Source organism: Hippocampus zosterae, chromosome 12 (assembly GCF_025434085.1).
Source record: "Hippocampus zosterae strain Florida chromosome 12, ASM2543408v3, whole genome shotgun sequence".
Taxonomy (NCBI): Eukaryota; Metazoa; Chordata; class Actinopteri; order Syngnathiformes; family Syngnathidae; genus Hippocampus; species Hippocampus zosterae.
Genome location: NC_067462.1, coordinates 13,179,507 through 13,193,107, shown reverse-complemented (window position 1 = coordinate 13,193,107; position 13,601 = coordinate 13,179,507). Strand labels below are relative to the sequence as shown.

At 42.1% G+C, this 13,601-nt stretch overlaps 1 long non-coding RNA gene across 1 annotated transcript; it reads left to right on the top strand.

Moving 5' to 3' along the window:
- The first annotated feature begins 1,019 nt into the window (after window positions 1–1,019).
- Window positions 1,020–9,131, top strand: LOC127611573 (uncharacterized). The gene is made up of 4 exons (XR_007965377.1): window positions 1,020–1,271; window positions 3,015–3,139; window positions 3,384–3,521; window positions 8,902–9,131. It is a non-coding gene; the product is annotated as an uncharacterized LOC127611573 (long non-coding RNA).
- Window positions 9,132–13,601: the final 4,470 nt, after the last annotated feature.

The window sequence follows — 13,601 nt, the reverse complement described above, 5'->3', positions numbered from 1 at the left end:
TTTCTGCTTCACAGTTCCAAGGTTCCGAGTTTGAATCTTGGTGTGTACAGTTTTGGATGTCATCCTTCTTATGCGTTAGTTAAAAAAAAACATGCATGAGAGAGAAATTGTCCATGTGGGTAAGTGGGACTGGTTGTTTGTCCACCTGAGTCTTGCAACTGGCTACAGCAATCTGCCGGGTGTACCCTGCCTCTCGCCCAAAGACAGCGATCAACTCCATCTCTGATGAGGGTATGCGCTGTAGAAATTGAGTGGATAGATTTCCCTGGAATAAACTATTTTTTAGAAATTGTACTGGTGTTGTCGTGTTACACGCTGCTGCCTTTTGTGCAGATTGCATGGGTTTAATTCCCAGGCAGGTACCCCAATTTTCAGGATGAAAAAAAACCAAAAACAAGTGGGTTGCATCAAGAAGGGCCTCATAAAAATAAGTAATTAATTAATTACCTAATTAACTAAATCTATCAATCAATCAATCAATAATGAAAGTGACCCTCTGGGGCGACCTCTGATGGTACAAGCCAAAATTTGCAACAACACCAAAAACAACAACTAAAGCCACAATTATGTCCCATGTTTATGAATACCGGGTAAATACAGAACAATTTACCGTCTTCCAGTAAGACTCAAAACAATGTTGGAGGGGCTCTGTGAGAATTGTTGTCAGTTTATCTGGCAAAACCATTTGTAAGGGCCAGAGATGACTGATGTTGAACCTGAAAGAGGTTCTTATAGTCCATCCAGTAGGTTTCCCACCGATCTCCTCCTTTAGACCATAGACTGAGGCAAAGCCATGCTTGGACAGAAAGGGCCAGCCCCAAATTGTTTTCATAAAGTTGGAAGCACAAGATTATCCAACTTTGTGGTGGGGATGCTCAAGATTTAACATACATGGCATCAATTGTGACATCCGCTAAAATCCATCAGATATAGGTGAACACGCAGACAGGCATTTGGGGGAATCTGTGCATTACATGGTATTGGTATTGTTATGGTGATGTTCATATTTGCCTTTTTTTTTGCAGGTAGTCTGATTCCCCAAATGGTATGTATGGAATTGTCCAAAGTTGAGGCTCAGGCAGAACTAAGGGGGCAAGTCCAACCAGCGTTCAACCAAGAGGGCTAATGGTCCTCTTGAGCAAGGCACACAAATCTCAAAGTGGTCCCGGGTGCACTTTGTTGGCCCCTGCTCCAGTGTAGCACAAGTTGTAGAGGGGTTAAATGTTGACAAATTCTTGAAGATTTCATGATAATGTGCCAAAAGGTCAAAGGTGAGTAGCGTGAACAGGAAGCAGGCCTGAAGGTTTGCTGAACAAATTATCCAAATTTTAGGTGCAACATATCATGTGGTCACTGGCTGACTACCTGAAACCTCGATTGTCTCTTTTCCTGAACAAATTAGCTCAAATAGCCCCGACAATCATTCGAAGTAATACAGTAATCTAGATTAACTGTGCACACACCCACACACACATCCCTGCAAACACAAATAACACATTTTAACACACTTGTTTTTTAACACCAGCAAACACAACCCCTCGAAATTAGCTCCTCAAATATTTACCTGCAGAAATTCAGCGGTCTCCCCCCAGTTTCTCTGGCCACCTCCTTTGAATGAGCTGAACTGTGCACAAGACTGAATGTGCACACACTTTATGTTTTATTATTTGCGAGCGTCAACACCGTAAAGTATTTTAGCAGCACTGCTACGTTTCATGTTGCTTGATGGAGAGCAGACAACAAAGAGAGATTCACATAAACGGCAAACTACCAAACATAACCGTGTTTACTTTTGAGCTGAAATAGAACATCAACTGACACTTGTGTAGAACTTTCCAGCAAAGGCCCATACACGCTGGCTGAGGAAATCAAACTTTGTCATAAAGGTGTTAGTGTTTCCTTTGAGTTGCTTCCAGCTTTGTGAGGGTAAGGCTCTCATATATAATCTTAGAAGTAATTATTGCTTTGGAGACCCAGGGTCTGGCTACAGAAGTCGCTGCAGACAAAGATGCACTTTTGCTGCTCCAGTGCAAGAAGCACAACCATAAATTCATTCACCGCCACTTAATCAGTGATCCATGAGGACAAATTGCTTTCCTGCTGTTGTTAAGATTACAGTTTGTAAATCATGACGGTGGGCTTCAGGCTGCACCGAAGGGAAGCAGAGACCAAGTTGGTGATCGTGTTGAAATAGTGTAACACTTAAGGAGCACTTTGAATGGATCGCATACATTTTATATGTCATGCCCGAATGTTAAACTAGAATTTTTAGAAGAGTTATGAAGAAAGCTAAAAAGAATAATTAGCAACAATGTGCGATTGAATCATGTTCAAATATGATTATTGGTTTGGTCAATGAGTGTTCTCCTTGTGGCATAGCATGTGAAAGAAAACAAGTTTGTTTTGGATTGTGGAATTTCCGAATCTAAAGGAGACCTTGAATGTCTCAGATTTGTCTCGCTTTGTATTGGACTTACTTGTAAATAAATGTGCGGGGGTGTTAGTCTTTGTGTGTAGCCAAAAGATTTATTGGAAGTGAGACTTACAAAAAAAAGATACTTTGAATGATTTCACGAGACACAGGGAACACAGGGAAGAGAAAGTTTGACCTTATTGTGTGATAAGTTACTGTTTTGGTAACATTGTGAATAGGATGTGCATTTTTAAGATAGTCAATTGTACCGTTGAGCAGAGACACGTGAGTACTTTGCCGACAAGCACCCAACTTTCCACATGGACCGCTGTTAGTTCTTTAGTGGCCTGATCTATTCAGGTATCGTCAAAGGCGTTCAGCCTTTCAGCACGGTTGCGTTGCATGGTTCGAAACTTGTGTATCAATTGTTGATCAGTGTATTTAAATGACAACTGGCTCAGTTGATCAGATTTGTCAGTTTACAGGTCAGACACGGACAGATAGCATAACATACATTCAACAATGGTTCCTTGCCCTGGGTTAACCTTTGTTTCATGATACGCAATGTCCACATCCTGTAAGTGTATTTCCACTTCCACAGTAAACACATGCGGCATTTCGAATGACATGCGCAACTGCAGAGCCACTGATATTTGAGCATTCCCGCGCTAGTGTGCTCATGCGTTCAACCGCACGCATGCAACAGCAGCAACTATATGCAAATTTGTGAGTATCCACATTTGCTCAACCACATGTTTTCCTGCGACTATCACATTTAGTGGGCTGTGCGTGAGTGTGTGCTTGTGTGTGTGCCATCCTTCCTTTGAAGATCATAAATACAGGCGTGGCTCCAGCCAGGCACGCTGCCTATTCAGCGCGGCTGTCGACAATGCTTCAGAAGTGGTCACATTTTCTCATCCATCCTTCCTTCCTTTCATCCGTCCGTCTCCCAACTTGTCTTCGCCTCAAGACGCCACGCTCTTTCATGGAGGAAACAATCCCACCAGACAAAACCAGATTGTGCCCGGCTTCCTGGCTTGGTTTCTTTTTCGTGTGCCTCTTTGGACGGACTCCTTCAATATTACTGCTATGGATCACATTCTTGAAGGTATGAGCTCCAGCACTCATGCAGGCCCACAAATGCACACGCAAACCCACGCATATCCAAGGCATGTGTTCACAGTGCACATTCACATGGTCACACTCACACGCACAGGAAAAAAAATAACAACCAGCATCAGTCTGCTTTCTCATTGATGTTTGTTAAAGTTATTAATTTTCTCCAGAAAATAAGAGGCCACAGTGGCAGGACAGAGGAAGATGGGTGCCAGGCCCGTAATCTCTTTTGACTTTTATCCACTGGCGCTGGAGCCCAATGAGACATCGAAGAGGGCCTTTACATGGGCACTAGGGTTACCCACGCATACCCAGGGCTGTAACCAACACCGATTTTGACCGAGGAAAAAAGAAATGAAAGGAAATGTTGAAGAAGCAGCAAAGTAAACAAGACGGAGTGCGAAAGAAAACGAGAGCAGCGTGGACCAAATTAAACAGGGCAATGTGGGACGCATCGGAAAAATTAGGGCGTAAGTGTGGAGCTTTTCGGGGTGTGAGTGACTGCATGGCACATTATCTGGTAAACAAGTGACTTTGGGTTGTTTTGCAGGCAGTAGTAGCTAGCGTGTTTGTGGCTTGTGGCAGATTGTTGTAATGGGGGTTAAAGGACGTTATGCTCAAGGTAACAGCAGCTGGTGGCTAAAACCACCATCCCTCTTCCTCCTCCTCCTTCCCTTTTTTGTCCCTCCACACACTCCAAGGCCCAACCCCTGACCACAATAAACACCTAAAACTACATCTTTATACACAGGGCCTCTAAGCATTTGGAGTGGCCCGGCCAGAGATCTCAAAAGTCTTGCTCTTCCAAGACATGTGGATAAAGTTTTACTGGATGTCCACTCTGAAAACACAAATCTTAACTGGTGAACGTCGGACCTCTGCGCATACGTTATTATTTTTTTTGCCTTTTGAGAAAGCCAGTAGAAACCACAAAACCGTACTACCAACAGTAAAGCAAAACATCAGTGCCATTCGTGTTAAGGCTAGCTCAATGTAATACAGTTGGCTAAAGGGAAAGTAAAAGCAGGATGATATAAAAGTAGACTAAATGTGGCTCAGAGTTAGCGGGTAAGGCTAGCCACCAGATGGCTAAAGCAAACAAAAAAGCTGGGCCAAGGGACTGAAGTTCATTCTGCTGTGATACCAAGCACATGAAAACATGCACACACGCGCGCGGACACACACACACACACACACACACACACACACACACACGCACACACACAGTCATATATCCGTGGTTAAGCTTTCATGCATGCCGTCAAGACGGCAGGTCATAAGCTTATTCCCTAGAAAATGTCTGGCTGTGCAGATTGACACAAGGAGTTGTTGTAGTGATTGCTGGGAGTACAAACACTAGCCAGCTGCACACAAATTACTACTTCTTAATGCACTTGAATCCCATATTAATAATTACATGCGAAAAGTCCCAAAATAGGAGATTTTTGGGTTGGGTCTGAGAAGAATCTTTCGAACCTGCACACATATATGAAGATTTGTATGAGGTTCCGTAATAACAAGCACAACAGTTAGTTCAGGCCAACAATAATGTAGTCAATGTTCTTTTCATGTCAATTGAGGTTTCATTCTCCCACTCTTCCTCTTGCCCCCACTCCACCCCCACCCCACTCTCTCTAACTCGCTCTTTTGCTCTCCTGAGTGTGTGCCACATCTGTGGGCTCTGTGGTGATGTTTCTCCGCTCAGAATGGATTCACCAGCTCAAAAACGTCCTTATTATATTTATATTTTACTACACCGCGAGGAAAGCCATGCCAGCTGGGCTAAGGAACCTTGGTCAGAAAACAGGGAGAGAAGTGGGGGTTGACAATTGACAAGGAGTGGGAGATGAGTGCAGGGATGCAAAGAAGTAAAACAAAAATAGCGCATGGACAGATTGACGTACAAAGGCATTGAGGCGTATGCGATGGTGCAAGAGTATGTAGGTTAAAGAGTTGACAAAAAGGCACTGGGCTCTCATATGTTGGATACAGATGCTGACACGATCCGACGATTTTATAACATCATATCTTGAAATGAACATTGCTTGGTCATTATAGTGTGCGAACTCGACGACCGTATTGGCCCGAATATAAGACGGTGTTTTTTGCATTGAAATAAAACTGAAAAAGTGGGGGTCGTCTTATATTCGGGGTCTAGACATTATACCCATTCACGACGCTAGATGGCGCCATATATCATTGAAGCGAATGCTGAATTTGACTCCCCAGGCCAAAGCGAACCACTGTCACAAAGAATAAAAATAAAAATAGCTGTAGCACAAAGGAGAAAAATAAAAACTAGTGGTAAGAAAGAAAAGAGAAGAAAATAATAGGAGATCTGTAGGAAGAGAAACATAGCGACGATCTGGAGAAAAGTGGGGCGAAGATAGGCCAGGTTAACCGGCAGCTGAGGAGAAGTTATGATATAATTTCCATTTCAAAAATCAGAAGCCATTCATTTACGAATGTGATTGCACTTTAGTTTACATATTTAAATGTTTGGATATTAAGATTTGAATGAGGCAAAATAACATGCTTTTTTCTCTCCAATATATTGTGATAATCATTTATTCATTCATTCATCTTCCGAGCCGCTTGATCCTCACTAGGGTCGCGGGGGTGCTGGAGCATATCCCAGCCGTCTTCGGGCAGTAGGCGGGGGACACCCTGAATCGGTTGCCAGCCAATCACAGGGCACACAGAGACGAACAACCATCCACTCTCACACTCACACCTAGGGACAATTTAGAGTGTTCAATCAGCCTGCCACGCATGTTTTTGGAATGTGGGAGGAAACCGGAGCACCCGGAGAAAACCCACGCAGGCCCGGGGATAATCATTTACTCATGTAATTATTTTCGGTACAAACATTTATTTGGTGTTCAAAAAATATTTTTTCAAACCTGAGTCTTGAAAAAGAGAAGGTCATCTTATAATCAGGGTCGTCTTACATTCGGGCCAATACGGTCTTTTCTTTAGCGTCGTTGCATTTCCTCGAGTGCAAAAGTTGACCAGAATTTCAGAATTTATAGAGGGTGAGAAATATATTTCTGGGCTTGTTCTAGATTTGAGCAAATGGGGGTATTCATCCATCCAACCTTTCCTCATTAGGGTCATTTGTGAGCAGGAGCACATCTTAGCTGAATTTGGGCAAGAGGCGATTCACACCCTGGACAGCTTGTCAGCCAATCACACCACCACCTGAACCCCCACCCCGGTCAAATCGGGCCTGATATAATATTACTAGCAGTAGTTTATTTTCCATGCAAACTAGTTCAACGTTCCGTTCACACATTTGAACGAGTTCAGTTTATAGTCCATAATTCACTGCAGCTGTGTGTACGGGGGTGTCAAATAGGAAAGTGAGCCCGTACTTTCTGCGTGGGACCGCTACACTACCAATGACCCAGGGGTTCAACACACGATACGAGAATATAATGTATTCAAGGACACCACATCCCTCCTTGTTTAATGGTGTTTGCCGAACACTACGGATAGCTAACACTCGGAACTTCTGAACAGTCATTGTTCTTATGTTATTCGGAAGAGACATAAGACTTAAAAACCTAGTTGACGTGGTTGCCTTTGAGTTATGATTGAGCTTCAAATTAGAGGGTTCTACATGGTTAAGTAGTGGCTGTACAAGAAAATAAATAATCCAACTGAGCAAAGTCTAGTTTTTATTAACCGTTTTGTATCTGGATATTCTACCTCAATTTTCTTTTGCTCCAGTTGTAGGGGCTGCAGTGTAAACACCCAGACTCCTGTCTCTAGCCACTTTCTCTCCTTCCAAGGAGGGTACAGTGACGTTCCCAGGCCAACTGGTAGACATAGCATCTCCAGCATGTCACGGGACACTTCACCCAAGTAAAAAAACAGATCTCTCAATCTTGTGACAAAGGAACGAGCAAGTATTCAGAAAAAAAACATTCTGTGAATTCAAAAGGACAGAAGGATGGAAATGAGGAAGACTCACATTTCCTACCAACACAAATACGTGCTAGGAAGAAAGACACACAGCGGAAAAGAAAACAGCAATAAAGACCACAAGAAAGTGGAGAAAAGGCGAGACAGAGCAAATAAGAGAGATGGCCTGCTCAAAGACTGGTACTGATCAGTGGCTCACTCTGTGATGCGGCTGCCAGGTTCCAGCCCAGCGATTGGTCAACTGCATAACTCAGAACATGCATTGCCACAATCCCTCAACGCCACTTCAATGCCACCGCACTGGTTCACCGCTTTGTGGCTCCAAGAAATGCCAGCTGGCATGAGCAACATATCAATAAATTCATTACACATTTATTCTAAACAATTTCTCAAGTTGCACTGTTTCACGGGAATGCTATTTAAAGTGATTTGATGTGCCAATGTGTTCTGAAGTTTATAGCATTGATCTGTGTTGTGGTGAGACAGCTGTTTAATGAGGGGGCATTGGCCTCTCAGGTCCGTGTCCATGCAAAATTTGGGGGGAGGGGGCGAAGCATGATTATGAACTATATTTGTAAGCACCGAGGAATAGTGAAGGGTTTTGTTCTTTTTGGGTGGGGCGGATTGTTTTTTTTTTTTTTTGCTCCTAGGCTCCCCCCCACAGGTAACATTGAATTTAATTTCAAGAAATAAATATGGATAAACAGTACATGGAGACTATCTAAAAGTTGCATTTGTGAACCGACAGCAGCGAAGCTGTAACTCAATTTCTCTGCATTGTAACAGCGTGTCTTGAAATAAACATGATAATTTTGCTTGTTGTTTGATCATGTTTGTGTGTGGCATTGTTTGAACAAGCACTACATACAATTTTGAAGAGTAACTTTGGCATAAACATTTGTGCGAACGCTACGTGAGAGCTGTCCAAGCAATGGCATAGACCACAAAATAGGTTGCCATGACAATGACAGAGACACTATTCTCCTTATTATAAGCTATGTCTTTGAAGCTTTTATTTTAAGAATAAATTGCTACATATTATTGCTTTAAGTAATTAAAAGGCCACAAGCGCTGTGAGTCATTTCACTGAGGAACTACAGAAATAATTATCATGGGATTACTGTAACACAACAATATTGCTGGAAAAAGAAACTCAAGTGACCTCCAAGAAAAAACACTTGAAATAATTAAAGTCAAATGGAATTATTTATTCTAAAAACATGATCAGTCCTGCGCATACACTCATTGGATATGAATGTGTTCTTATTTTGGCACACATAACGAGGTAAAGGTCTGTTCTTGTTCATCTGTTTTTGAAAGACAAACAATTGCTCTGAATAGGACGAGTCACTCTGACTGAGTTTAATTGAAAATGTGATTTAAAAAATTATGTGGGATTTGCGCCACCTGATGTAGCACAAAAAATTATTTTTCTATATTTACAGGAAAGAAATCACTACCTTACCCAGTGGAACCTGTCAATGAAGAGCATGAAGGTGATGTAAGAGCCACTCCTCGCGGGACAGCCTTCGAATCAAACCTACAAAATCTGGTTTGTGGAAAGACTTTTCCTCACAGGTATATTTAATATTTGTTTGAAGTTGAAGTCTTTCTGGAATTGAGCAAAATGTAATGAGGAGCCTACCGTGTGACTCTTGAGCAAATTTCTGCTTCAAAACAGAATGATTGAACATTGAACAGAATAACTAAAAAGTCAGTTCATCAGCCAATGCATCTCATCTGCGTTATTTCTATGTTCACAAAAGGCAAAAAGCAAAAAAGAGAGTATGGACCCATTCCTGGGTAGTGGGGAGGGGCGATATGAACTATTCTCCCAAACGAACCTGATGTTACGAATTTGTTTAAGAACACATTTGCTAATCAGTCACTAGCTTTACAATTTTAAAAGTGAGTTTAAATGATACCTATACTTTTACTGTATTTTCCCTTTTGATGAAGTAACGTTTGAAACACTGCATTGTGACTGTCTGCACCACGTCCACGCTGTCATCATAAGTATGAGGACACTGTCTTCCTATTGGTCAGCACCGAAGAACCGATGGAAGGAGGACGTAGGACATCTTACACTATGCGGCAAGACGAACACAAATTCTGACATGCCAGACTTTCATCGTCGCGGTTGTGAAGCGTCCCAGACGCCTCACCATCAGTCATTGTGTATGTCACATTACATGGACTACGGCGCGTCAAGACAACTCAAAATGGACTACGGGATACGTTTGTCCCCGATATTCCTACAGGGTCAAATCAGTAATGTCGTCCTGAAGTTTGTCATCGATTTTCGTGACTCCTCAGAGTGCTGAGTCAAAAATCTGGTTGGTTTAAAGAAGACAGCCATTTCTAACGTGTGTGTGTGTGTGTGTTTGTGTGTGTGTGTGTGTGTGTGTGTGTTTGAAGACCGCACTCAGGATTCTGGAGGCCTTGGGAAAATTACATTCATATGGCAACACATAAAAGCTGACATCTAATTGGAACAAAAAAAAAGCCTGTACTGCCTAGACAGAGGCTATGAAGTTTCATTTCATGGAAGGTACAACATGTTTGGGCCATCAAAAAATGTCTAGAAGTCCGTGAATGCTCACCGCTGGTCAACATAGAAGGGCTTCTTTCCTCTTCATTCCAATGGCAAGAGCTGAGGACTCTGCCATTTGGAAGTATGTGTGACATCATCGGGAGATGTCCCATAACACTCTCGTGTTCACGTATGGGGAATTCGTAGTCGTCAGTTACATACCGTATTTTCCGGAGTTAAGTTGCAGTTTTTTTATAGTTTGGCTGGGGGTGCGACTTATACTCTGGAGCTATTTATGCGTGAAATTATTAACACATTATTATGTCATTTCACATATTTTCACATTAAACCGCAAGAGGCCGCTCTAGACCTGTGTTGATAAAACCACGATGAGTCTGAAGTAAGTGATGTAGAAGAGGAAGCGCTGCATCTTCTACCTCAAGAGTTGGTGGAGTTGTTTTAAAGTGATACAGAGGATGAAGATTTCATTGGATTTAGTGATTTGGAATGACATTGATGGTTTTATTACCCCCAAAATGCGATTTATACTCCAGTGCGACTTATATATGTTTTTTCCTTCTTAATTATGCATTTTTTGGCTGGTGCGATTTCTAATCCGGAGCGATGTATAATCCGAAAAATACGGTACGTTAGTGTACTGTGGGAAGAGGTGAGAGAAGCCATATAAACACAGTAAGAGCATGCAAGTCCACTAAACCCCCCCCTCCCTCCAACAATATCATTTTAAAAATGATGAGTTGGAGCATAAGTCAACCCTTTGTCACCAACCTCAGTCATGACACACAGTGTGATGGAGGAGTGTGTAGGTAACGGGAGAAACGGAAACACAGACAAAGCGACACGCACTAAGAATCACGGGCTCTGCTGACCATAAACGATGTGACTCAGACGAAGTCAACATGTTCGATGACATCAGTGACCATCAGCTCCAATGTTTGAGCTTGAAATGCTTTGATACACCAAACAACCTTTATTTGTACAAACCCACATAGACCAGAGGCGGAAGCGTCATGAAACCAGAACAATTAGGAGGGTAGGTTCCATCAAAAAACATGTTGTGATTCAAATTATTACTACATAAAAAAACCAAAAAAAAACAATGTGCTTTAATCTGGATATTATTTACAAACTTTGATGAATTGTTTCTCTCAAACCTAAAACAGATTTGTCAAATTGAATAGTGGAGCGCTGCTTGACACAGCTGAGAGGTGCCACAGGCATTTTGCAGGGACCAGAAAATATAATTAACACTTAGACTATAATTTGCGGTTGATTAGATCTGTAATGTCCCTTCCAGAGTGGACAAGATGTACAGTATTAAAGCACAGTTGATAATTTCGCTTCAGCCATGGTTAGAAATGGAAGCTGCAAGGGACCTTTTAAAAAAAATGACACAATGAGGGAACAATGGGCGTTCGCAATGATCGTGAACTGCTCAACTAATCGAGATCTGGCTTTTTCGAAAATACCCATTGTAATGTTCGAACTCTGCGTGTTTGTAGGAATTTAATTTTGTGTGACTTATTCCATACCTTGAGATGTGTAAGTTTGGGGTTTGAAGGTGCGGTTGTCTGAATGAGGGGTGGGATAGGCAGGCAGGGGTGTTGGAGTGTTCAAACAAGCAGCCTCTAATCTTGACACGATGGCTCTGCCAATTATAAATGCTTCAAACACGACCGGTGGGAGGAAAGAACATGACCAGGGAGACCAGACGTGCACCGGGGCGTATTTAGCTACATACAGGCAGACTGTAATTACATATTTGGGAAAAGGAGAGATTTTGTGATGTTGAGTGAAGGCAGGTGGACGGAAATGCAGAAACTAAGTAGCTGGCTAGCAGGAATTACTGTAAATGATTGATAGTTATTCAAAGTAAATCTAAGGTGAAACCGGTGTTCCGGGATTTGATATACTGAAAGAAATGATTGGACAATGGGAATGAAGGAACAGGATATGGTAGTCCTCAGGTTAAACCAATCGTAAATATTAGCCTAATAAAAAGCTTTCAAAATAAAACTGGATAGCAAAAAAAAAAAAGAAAAACTAAGAAACAAAAACAAAAAAAACCCCAAAAACATGTCTTAAAAAAAGCTTATTTTGACATCCTACTTTGCTTGGATTTAGTCACGGTCATTAATGTTATAATTAATGTAAATAGCACTGCCTTTTATCCATTTTGTATTTATATTGCACTTAATTGAACGGTGTTTGTTTTTTTTCTTCTTTCTACCCACATTCTTGGTGCTGTAGGCTGTAAATTTCCCCACTGTGGGACAAATAAAGGATATCTTAATGGCTTCTTTATACTCGTGGTATAGAGGCTCGCCCTGATTGGACAATTGAACAACACAAAAGTCACAGGATCTTTAACACCATTCTCAATTAAAGATGAAAAAAGACATTTCGAACAAAAGTAAGCTGTAAGTGGATCTACTTGTGGTCTGCAGTAAATAGTTTTTATGTAGCACTGAAAACGAAATCATAATAAAAACAAAACACCTTGGTGAGGGGAAAACAATAATCAGTCAAATAAAATTATGAAAATAAAATTAGCATGGAGTCATTCACACAAGAGGTCTAACGATGAAAAACAAAAAAATATACGTACAAAATGGACTGACACGTGGACGAAATTGTTGGGACCCCTTTTTCCTGAAAGAAAAATAAATTAATACATTAAGAGTAGGTTGGCATGGTTGTTTACTGGTGAGCATGTTAGCCTGAGAGAGGTCTGACTGAAGATTCATATTTATATACACCAACTATATATATATATATATATAGGTACTGGAAAGGCATATGGGAGAAGGAGGTTGCACATAACAGCAGTGCACAATGGCTGGTGACCCTGAGAGAGGAGCACAGCAACCTCCCTGAACAGAACCCGGTTACCATAACAGTGGCAGACATACAGGAAAGAGTCTCAGATATGAAGAACTGGACAGCACCAGGCCCGGACATGGTCCACACCTACTGGCTAAAGAAACTCACAGCACTCCATGAGCGCCTAGCAGTACAAATGAACCAGCTGCTGAGGGATGGGACTCACCCAGAATGGCTAACCGAAGGGCGAACGATCCTGATCATGAAGGATCCCTCGAAGGGTGCAGCCCCATCCAACTATCGGCCAATAACCTGTCTCTCCACAACATGGAAGCTCATGTCAGGCATCATTGCGACTAAGATAAGTGGACACATGGATCAATACATGAACGAAGCACAGAAGGGCATTGGTAGAGATACCAGAGGAGCCAAACATCAGCTCCTGGTTGACAGAACAGTCGCACAAGACTGCAGGTCCCGACGTACCAACCTGTGCACAGCTTGGATTGATTACAAGAAAGCCTATGACTCGATGCCACATACATGGATCACTGAATGCTTGGAGTTGTATAAGGTGAACAGGACCCTAAGAGCCTTCGTTGCGAACTCGATGAGGATGTGGAAAACCACACTTGAAGCCAATGGCAAGCCACTTACCCAAGTGTCCATCAAATGTGGCATATACCAAGTTGATGCACTCTCCCCACTGCTGTTCTGCATAGGACTGAACCCCCTAAGCCAAGTAATCACCAAGACAGGCTATGGATA